The sequence below is a fragment of the Melitaea cinxia genome, chromosome 23 (assembly GCF_905220565.1).
Source record: "Melitaea cinxia chromosome 23, ilMelCinx1.1, whole genome shotgun sequence".
NCBI lineage: Eukaryota > Metazoa > Arthropoda > Insecta > Lepidoptera > Nymphalidae > Melitaea > Melitaea cinxia.
In genome coordinates, this window is record NC_059416.1 from 8,436,079 (window position 1) to 8,447,629 (window position 11,551).

The window sequence follows — 11,551 nt, forward strand, 5'->3', positions numbered from 1 at the left end:
CAAAGTATTCCCGCTCACTATCCTGACTTATTAACTACATTTCAAAGTAACTATGTTCATGCGATCTTGGTATCTGAATCTTGGCTCAAACCTTGCTTACATTCTACTTCCTACTCCCTCCCTGGATTTCATCTCATACGTAGTGATCGTATAGGTCGGCCAGGGGGAGGCGTTGCCATTTACCTTCGTCCTTATATTCCTTATACAATCATTAGTAATTCAATATCCTGTGACGGACATGGACCTGATCATCTCTTTGTCGAAATCACTCTTTCGCATACCAAGTTGCTTTTGGGCGTATATTATAACCCATCACTCACTGTCGATTATTTTGCTTCATTTGAAAACCTTTTGGAAATGTATACGCCTCTTTATAGCCATACGGTGGTGATGGGAGATCTTAATACCTGCCTCCTTAAACGCGACGGGAGATCTTCACGTCTTTACTCCCTTGTTAATTCCGTCAATCTGCATATCCTACCCTTGCAAGCTACCCACTACCTTCCTAATTGTGCTCCATCCCTTCTAGACCTTATCCTTGTTTCTTCACCTGACCATGTTGAAAAGCATGGTCAATGCTCAGCCAACGCATTCTCCTACCATGATCTCATATATATATCATATAAATTAAGACCCCCTAGAGCAAAGTCAAGGATCCTTCTGCAGCGTAATTTTGGTGGCATGGATTTGGACAGACTTCGTGAGGATGCTGCCGGGATTGATTGGTCGACGGTATTTAACGCGTCTGGGGTTGATGAAAAATTGTCAAATTTCAATTCCCTTCTCATCAAATTATTTGATATTCACGCCCCTATACGCCCTGTTCGTATCAAGCATCTTCCTGCTCCTTGGCTGACCGACGAGATCAAAGCTTTGCAGGAGCAGAGAAACAGGGCTAAAGCGAGGTACAAGTCCGATCCGAACTCACAAAATTTGGAGAGGTATAGGAAGGTTCGAAATCGCTGCAACATGGCTTGTAGAGACGCACAACGACGCCATATCCATAAATCTGTCCTCGAGGAAGCAGACTGTGCCAAGGTATGGAAATTCCTCAAGTCACTCGGAGTTGGCAAATTCAAGCAATCCATTCCTACAGATTTTATTGACATTAATGGCCTTAACAGTTACTTTACTAACCCATGTACTATCGATAGTACCACTAAATCTGATACCATTATCAAACTTTCAGCCTTACGTACTCCTTTTGAGTTTTCATCTTTTAACTTTAGTCAATTATCTGAGTGTGGTGTTAAAGAGCATGTACTTGCTGTCAGCTCCAATGCTGTGGGCTGTGACTCCATTAGCCGAAAAATGATCATTCCTATCATTGACTATATCGTTCCTGCCTTAACTCATATCTTCAACTATTCCTTCGCATCTAGTACTTTTCCCTCCTGTTGGAAAAACGCCCATATTATTCCTTTACCTAAGAAATCCAATCCATCTGGCTTCTCCGATTTCCGCCCAATATCTATCCTAACTTTCTTGTCCAAGGTTCTAGAGCGTCTTGTTCACCAACAGTTAACATCATTTCTTTCCTTAAACAATCTTCTAAATCCATTTCAATCCGGCTTTCGGAGGGGTCATAGCACGGTAACAGCACTTGTCAAAATCTCTGACGACATCAGACACGCAATGGACGATCGAAAACTTACGGTTCTGGCTTTACTTGATTTTAGTAATGCCTTTAATACCGTGGACTTCGATATACTGTTGTCTGTGTTAGGTTCCTTTAACATATCTCCACCAGTAATTGACTGGTTTCAAAGTTACTTGTATGGGCGTCGGCAGCGTTTGCAAGTTCAAGATACTTTCTCTGACTGGGCTAACGTATTTGCTGGCGTACCGCAAGGTGGCGTGTTGTCTCCTCTTCTTTTCTCTTTATTTATAAATTTAGTAACTACCAACTTATCTTCTCTCTATCACCTGTATGCAGACGATCTTCAAATATACACTCACTCTAAGCTGGCTGATCTACCCACGAGTATCCACCAACTAAATAATGACTTGGACCTTATTTTTAAATGGAGTAACGCGTACGGGTTAAAAGTTAATCCTGCTAAGTCTCAAGTGATTATCGTGGGTAGTCCAAAGCTAGTCAGTAGCATTGATTGGTTACTTTTACCTCCTGTACTCTTCAACAAAGTTGTTTTGAACGTCAGTGATAAAGTGAAAAATCTAGGAATAACTTTCGATCGTCATCTCTCTTGGTCACCTCAATTAACTGAGCTAAGCCGGAAATTGTTTGCAGCCGTCGGTTCACTCCGTCGACTCCAGTACTTTCTTCCCTTGCCTACCAAGATTGCGCTGGCACAATCACTACTTTTACCAATCCTTGACTATGCAGATACGTGTTTTCTGGATCTCAAAGAGGAGCAACTAAATAAGCTTGAGCGTCTTCAAAATCTCTGTATAAGGTTCATATTTGGTCTTCGTAAATATGACCACGTCTCCGATTTTCGCAGTAAACTCAAGTGGCTCCCAATTCGCCTTCGCAGGAATACCCATGTACTTACTCTACTCTACTGTGTTCTTTTTAATCCTAATGCCCCTCATTACCTTAAAGAACGGTTTACGTTTCTTTGCGATTCCCATGAGCGCTCCCTCAGATCTGAATCCAATTTGCTTCTGAAAATTCCTCCCCATTCTACCTCCTTCTACTCCAATTCATTCACTGTTAATGCTGCCCGTCTGTGGAACTCTCTTCCGCTTTCAATAAAACAAGCTCCAACTCAAGCTTGTTTCAAGCAACGCCTTAAAAAGCATTATATGTCGCTCATTAAGTCATAACTGTCGCGATTTGTAGTTTACTTTGTGTACATATATGTATATATTTATGTGTGTGTGTGTGTGTGTGTATATATGTATATATTTTTATATGTGTATGTATGCATGTATGTATGTATGTATGTATGTATGTTTATGTGTGTGTATATGTATATTATATAGTATACATTAAAATATTTACTTATTTATATGTTTTTTTTTCTTTAATAATTATGTAAGTCTATCATATCGTAGTTTTTATCTATTTATTATTGATTTTTCCTCCTTAATTTGTGCACACTTCTAACCGCTGCTACTGTATCGTGTCCAGTACCCAAAGGTTATCTGGAATAAATCGCTATTTAGCGATAAGATCGCCTTTGTACATCTTGTATTGTATCTTTCTTTATATGTGTCTGTATTTTGGTGTACGTTAAGAATAAAAAAATAAAAAAAAAATAACCTGTTTAAATGTAACTGACATTATTATCATTTATTTAAGATGCGTGTAGCTTTGGATGAATTCGTAAAACTATTTTACTCACACTTTTCGCTTATATGTAATTTATATATTATACATACATGTACAAGTATGAAATTCAATGATGACGGAATGATAGAGAAGTTATGCATTACTAATCATAGAGAGATTAACGGTGTACTTAATACAAGTATGCCCCGATAAGATGACTATTTGTAAAAGATGCCTTTTATTAAAAAGTAAATGTCGAATTTAAATGAGACCATTAAACAAGCATCAAATTTTTATTAAAACAAGAAACATCAATATCGATATACCAAGTAAAAATTATTTATTTATTTATTTTTTAAAGGTTAACCAACAAAGGATACATTAATAATAGTTTCTAACATATGAGCTTACAATAGGATGTCTATGTTCTAACATAAATGTCGTGAGGTATAATACAACGTAATTCGTATAATAATTAAATATGTTGATTAATTATGTCTTTTATCGTTCCTGACTTCATTCTACGTATACAAGACATTTCACACGATCTGCATTAAAAGTTTGTAATTTTTATAAAGTACTCTACAAATAATTAGCTTTCCATAATATTTTGCTTCTTGTAATATACTACTTTACGTGTAGGTATAATACTGTCATAGTCCAAGTCACTTCTGTATATTTTATTCTTTGAAGGAAATCGTGCATTAAGTGGGCGAGTGTCGTGTTACTTTTCATTCCTACATTTATTTGCACTTCCTAATTAACCATTACGTGCCATATTATACTTAATAGATTTTAAATATAGTTTATTAACGTAATGTATGGTTTTAATGGGTGTTACTTAATTACCCACTTAAATTGAATTAGTTATGTAAATGGTATCAAAAGACAAATATTTTTATCGAGATAAGAATTGTATAAAGCAATTTTGATATAAGGTAAGATTTTCATTTAAATAAATATATGAAAATTTGTTTTTTTTTTGTTATATATATTTATATCTTATTGGAGATATTTCTTTTTGGAGAGATATAATTTTGCTGTTAGTTTGTTTTAATTCGCGTTAATTATAACGTTTTCACCATTAATAGGTCTGCGAAGGAGGTCTGATGTTGTACTGATTGTAATTGTATTGTCTCACTTTACTGTTCGCAAATTGAAGTAAAATCTGGGACTCGCTGTCCCTAAAGTTAACGAGAAAATTAAAGAGGGCTTACAAACCAGGCCAAGCATAATCAGATGGCGTAAAAAGTTACTTTTGGTGAATTGAATAAATAATTATAGCACGTGATTGTTTTGATCGCTTATCTTCTATAAAAAAAAGTAAATGACGAAAAAAAAACATAACTATTCAAAATAGATTTATTCAAACCTTCCACACCACCTTCAAATTGTTATCTTACAAATTAATTTTTTTATTGTAGTTAAAAGTGAACTAAATTAGTGTATTAGTGAAACTCTACTCAAGACTCTAAGTAGAGACTTATAGCAATAAAATATGTATAATAAAGTTGATTTTTGTGTAGTCTATATAATAAATAATAAATTAATAAATATCTTATAACATACACGGTTATCAGTTCCCATGTTACCAACTTAATGCTTGTGTTACAAGTAACAGCCTAAAATCTAAAACTGTTATAAGTATGTTTTTGATAAATATACACAGAATAAATACATATATAAACACACAAACATATTATATACACATATTACTACCGGACACAGACGGGAATCAAACCCGCAACCCGCGGAACAGAAAGCAGGGTCAGTACAAACTGCGCTAACGGGTTAGTCATATACTATTATTATTATTATCGGTTTTGCGTAATTTTAAATAAAGGAAGTAAGTTATCATATATTAAAAACGAAATACAAATATCTTCAAAGTATTTTTAGAAAGCCACATTATCTTAAATAAAATAGGCTGTAAAATATCTCGTTAAAGCTGTCGGTAGCGGAACTAGTAGCCATAAATGTAAATAGAGTGAAATTACGAGTTATCGCGGTTAAGTATAATTCAAACGTTATATCTATAAACTAGCGACCCGCCCCGGCTTCGCACGGGTGTATAAACTATCAGTGTTTCTCTACTATATGCATGTATTATAGACATAAGCCAGAAACATAAGTTAGAAACAACTATTATGACACTCCATTTACTTACTTAAACTTTAATTAAAACTGAAAGCCAAGTTAAAGTTAAGTAAAGTTAATAAGAAACAAACCGAAGTAAAATTCGTATATGGTGGGAGGTTATTTTATTCGTGCAAATTGTAATTTATATATTTTTTAATATTTTTTTTAGTATTAAATTCCGTGGGCCTTAAGGAACATACAAAAAAATAAAATCGCCGAATTGGTCGAGCCATTCTAGAGTTATGCGCTTAGTAACATTTATTTTTATTTTTATATATACAAAAGCGTAAGTATTTACTGTTTTCAATTTTTTTTTTGTTTTTCGAGGACGTTTGACACCGAAGTCCTCCCATGACTATAGTTGCTTTAAATTATCCGAAACGTCAGGCTTTAAAAACTTAATAATCCGCGATAAAATCCGAAAAAGTTGTATCATTATAATGACTGAAATTCGCGAAAACATTAGAAAACACTATGTGAGCGTAGGTATATTTCTAACAATTAATTATCCTCGACAAAACCTTCCAATGAGTTGGGAAATAGTCCGGTTTAATTGTCAGTCTTAATTTTTTTGTTTCTTTTGCTTTAAAAAGATTTTATGGCAAAATTATTAAAGTCTGGAAAATTTACTATATCGATTTGGAAGAAATAAAAATGTCATAATATACCATTTCCAAGACACTTTGTCTATTGCATTAATATTTGTATGCCTAATGACACAAAGACTTTTTTTACAATGATAAATGTTTTTCGAATCTAATATAAATTATTTAGCAATAAGAAACTATAATAGTAATCAAAATATATCATACACATAAATTGGTAAGCACACATTACCCCTTCACCACAGCCGGTTAGTTATTAGCCATTATGAAAACCGTATTGTATGCAGCATCTGATGCGGTGATAATCGTAACTCCGGCAGGCAAAAGTTAGCATAATTTGGTTACACAAACAAACGGCTATGACGTCATAAAAGCTCTATACTCGCAGCTATGCGTGTACTGTTCAGAGAGTAATATAATTAAACAAAGAGGAAAATTGCCAATTTCTGTTTACGTAGATAGGTATGTACTCTAAAGTGACGGCGCGTTGGCGCAACGGTCACAGCACTGGTTTGTGGCTGTTCGGCTGGCGGTAGCGGGTTCGATCACGGCACATAACAAACGTTTGTATAGGCCATACATATGTTTGCCGTGGTCTGGGTGTTTGTATAGTCCTTGTGCACGTTACGCCATCGGTCCCGGTTGTTTTCATGTACACCTGATAACGAGCGTTACTAATAGTAGGGAATATATCTGCCAACCCGCGTTGGTGGATTGGAGTTCTGATCCTTCTCCTACATGGAGAAAGTGGCCTATGCTGATACGTTCTATAAGTTAACTTTTTCATCTTGAGAGATTCTAAAAATTCGTGTCCCTTTGAGAAATGACTATTTAGTTCTTATTCTGTTATAGCACATTTATAGCATAAGTTTTCATTAGATTATAATTTTATTTTACTTCTCGCTCTATACAAGTTATACTAAGTTGGCGTACAAGCATACGATCCCGTAGCACAGCTTATAGACTTCAGAACAACCATAACAAGAGCGTGGCCGACCCTAATTCTGACAGCTCCAGGAGCTCTGGCTACATTACTCAGAATAGGAACATGATACTACTTAAAGGTAGTGTTATTCAGCTGTAATCTACTTTAAGGTTGTGGTACTTCTTCAGTCGGGCTGCTCCAAATTTGAACAGGATATTTCCTGCTACAGCCTACCTCAAAAAAGCAATTATTTTGAATAATATTTCAACCATACAAATCTTATTAGATAGTAAATTTTGTTCTATTTAGAGAATATCTAGGTTAAGTCAATAATGGTAGTTCACCGTAATATCGGAAAAACAGTTCATTAAGCTTTGCTTCATTCTGATTTGTATTTATAATTTTCAACATATTCATGATTAAAAGGATAATAGATAAAAACTGGGCAGAGAAAGAATTAAAAACGTAAATACAATAGCTTTATTATTTCCAAGTCACAGTTATATTTTATAGGTTAAGCATAATTTATTGATATGTGCATGCAAAAGAACTAAAGTAGTAATTTTGACTTACTATATAAAATGTGTACTGTGTGGCTACGGTACTAAAGAATATAGCCACCCCCTCTTTTCCCGTGGGTGTCGTAAGAGGCGACTAAGGGATAACACAGTTCCGCTACCACCGTGGAACTTAAAAAGCCGACCGATGGCGGCATAACCATCCAACTCCTGGCTTTGAAATACACAGGCCGAAGACGGACAGCAGCGTCTTCGGTGTGACAAAGCCAGCCTTGCGGTCACCAACCCGCCTGCCCAGCGTGGTGACTATGGGCAAAACACATGAGTTCACGTTATTTTTGGCGTAACCTATGTATACAGTCCATATATCCATGGATTGTATAGGCTGTAATAATAATGATGATATAAAATGTAATGTGAGGTGAAAATGTAACAAATCATACTACAAGCACGTAACTTAAAATACTAACACTAGTGTCGTCTAGGCATATCAAAATTTTGCAGTCAAGTTGGGAAATTCCTCCTAAATTTGATTCTCATAAAAGATGAAAACATATCAGAAAATATGATTATGCATTGGTTATAGCCACTTGATCAGCAGATCCAATTGAAGTACTAACATCGGTTAAGCTTCAGTTTAATGTAATAGGCTTAAATCTTGAATAACGTGCAGTTACTTTATTATGTATCTTAATTTGGTTGTGAATAAAATATATTAGTTTATATTCTTATGCGTGACTAAAGATGGGTAACTAGGCGTGGCTTGAATAATCTCTATATCCATGTAGCGTTAGAATAGAAATTACTGTCTCAGGGAAATAATAATAATAATAATAATGACATTTATTTCGGGACTAGCCTATATAGTGTTAGTAACAATGTTTCTTATAACCTAGTGTTAGTACAATACCAGAGAATAAATTTAAAATAGTTTTTATATTTATACATTTTTTTTAAATCACACGGAGTTTTATCCAATGTCACAATAATAATTACACAGATAGTAAAAATAATACAAGGGTAGGCTGAAAAGTTCGTAGGCACAGACGCCGCTACTAGTATTCAATCCATATGATTTTTAGTTAACTCTAGCCTTCAAAATACACGTGATAAAAATGAGTTACTTATTGTATGTATTGTATTACACCGTATAACTTTTTATTGGGTGTACCGATTTTGGTGATTTTTATTTTCATCGAAAGATGATGCTTGTCGTGTATTTCGATTTAAATTTCATCGCGATTTGATGACTGCTTTTTGAGTAATATTTGTTAGCGCGTATTTACTTGACTATTTTTTCGTGCACCTACTTTTTATTACTTGTCGATGTAATTTAAATTAGTTTTTTTTTTAATTTACGATCAAACACAATTTAATATGTTGCAGAATATTTGTGTTATAATGACAGCAGTGCTATAAAATGTAGGGTACAGTAAAGTGTCGACGCTGCTGAACTTCAAATATTTCAAATGTCAAAGTAAAGACGACGATATTAGCTCTTGATTAACTTGCATAAGCATTGTGGGACACATTATGCGTATGTCACAAATAATAAATCGAAACTATACCCAATACCATTGAAATTGATTCAATCATTTTGAAATGTATGAGCAATGTTCGCCCACCAAATATATTACAGGAAAATTTTCTCAGAAAAATACACCGTCAAAATAACTTTATGAAATTCCGATCAGTAATTACATAAAAATCGTAAACATATACTAAATATAATAAAATGCATTTATTCTGCAATGAGGCGATTACAGATTTTTTTTTTACAATTTATTTTACATTTTTTTTTACATTTTTTAATTTTTTTTTACACTTTTTACATTTTTTTAAACAATTTTATTATAATTTTTTTGACATTCATTAAGACGAATGTAAAAAAAACTAAATTAAAAAAAAAAGTAAAATAAAATAAATTAAAAGCTCCTTATTCGCGCTTCCTTCATTCCAGTTTTCACTATTCGCGGATTAAAAAATTGTTACCCAATTCCTTTATTCGCGGCTAAAGATTTCTTTATTCGCGGATCTAAGCGGTACGAAAAGAATTCTAATATGTATTAAGAATGGCCAATGAGCTTTGTGATTTCTTTATGAAAATTGATCTATCTATGGAACGAAGTCTTATTTTTAAGAGGCAAATTGCTAATGCCACTGCTGAATATGAGTTTGAACTGAAAGAGCTTTTAAAAACTGCCAAGCAAGAAAAAATTACAAAATTCTTTAAGCCGTTGCTGACGGCTGAAGATAATAATTGATTAGTATGGTCAAAAACTTCAATTAAATTGTTTTTTTTTATATGTTTGTTTTTTATTTTGTACGTATAAAATACCATGAACGTATATAATCCCATATAAAATACCATTCCATATTCACGGTTTCTGTATTCGCGGCATATTTACGGAACATATACCCCGCGAATGAAGAGCTTTTACTGTACATCATAAAAAATGAATAATAAATATTAAAAAAATAATTAAAATAATGAATAATAAATAAATAATTAGTGAATATATGTGAATAGAATGTGTTTGAAAATGTCCTATTACATATTACATTATATTAAATTAGGTTTCATTTTGTTTCAAAGTTCTAAATGATTACAAGTTAGTAGTACTAAGTTATTACTTTGAAATATAGCTGAAAACTTATTCAACTCTCTTAATATTAAGAGTTGGCGTATGTCTTTCAATATATTACACGTCCCTTTCATACAAATTATTTAAATTAAGTTCGGATACAACTACGAAATCATAACTCGTCTGTTATTAATGAATGTTTTTATATTAAAAAGGGCTATCTTGTGATAGGATTTAATTTTATTAAGCCGTTTGAATAGTATAAATTTACATTACACATTTACAGACATTTAAATGTCCTAGTACTTACGTCTGAATATATTCTCTACGTATAAAATTAATTAGAAAATCCGAGACGGTTTAACCCCGGTTCTACTTGCACGGACTCCATTAGTTTCTCAGTTCATTAGTTGATACTATAGTACCTTGCGATGATTTATAGCCCAAATTAGAATCTTATAAGTTGTGATATGACATTCTTTTAGATTTGTCCGTGAATACAAAATACGAAAGAATAATTATACTGGCTCAAAAATGAATGAAACATACACCATAACTAGCTTCTTTAAAATTTTGAAAATTGAATGTATAGATTTTTTATAATATTAGTATGTACTCTATAGTGTATGTAGAAATATACATATGAATTTTTCCCTCCTGTAATAGTCCTCAATGAAAAATCCTCATGTTTTTTTAAAAACATATATTTTTGGATAGCTCTCGTAGCTTAAAATTTTAGTGCTAAGTTTATCGGATTGATTGAATTTGATGTTTTTTTAAGATACATAGCACTAAAGAAGACTGCTGACTAAAGATAATTAATTGGTCAAGAACTGTTAAAAATCTAGTTTAAATATATAAATTTTTTGAAAATATTATTACGATATATACATATATTTGTATTTAGCATGGAGTGATCACATAGAATATTGTGTGAAATATTTAAAGCGCAAATTGAAATAAGAAACGTTGGAAGTGTGTATTAGGATATTTTAGTACTTCGAAGAATCATTCAAAAGACAAAAGCATAAATTGTGGGAAGTTAGAGTTGCAAAGTGAATAAAATGTTCAAAGTCGTATCAATGGAATTCTCATCATTCATCATATATGGTATGTAACGATGTCTGTGGATATCTTGTAACGCGTAAAATTAAATCTAAAATGCCTTTATTCATAATTTTCGAAATTTTCCTTTGAGTAATGTATGTACTAAGTGTGATTGTATTTGATTAAACATTATGTTACAAATGGAGAAATAAAAGAATAAGTATGAAATAAGCCGAATGTACATTTATTTTTTTGTATTTCTATACTTACGTAAGTTATTCATAAAATCTGTTAACTTTTTATATTGTCTTTTTAAAAATTCTAATTCTGTCTTAATTTTTTTTTTATATCAAAGTTTGGATATTTTTTTGCAACCAGTACTCTTGAAAGTAAAATGCGATTTGACTAGACCTATTAAATGAAACCATGTAACGCGTAATGCGATGTTTTTGCGACGAATCGATCCTCAATATTGTACCTTAAATTTATACAGA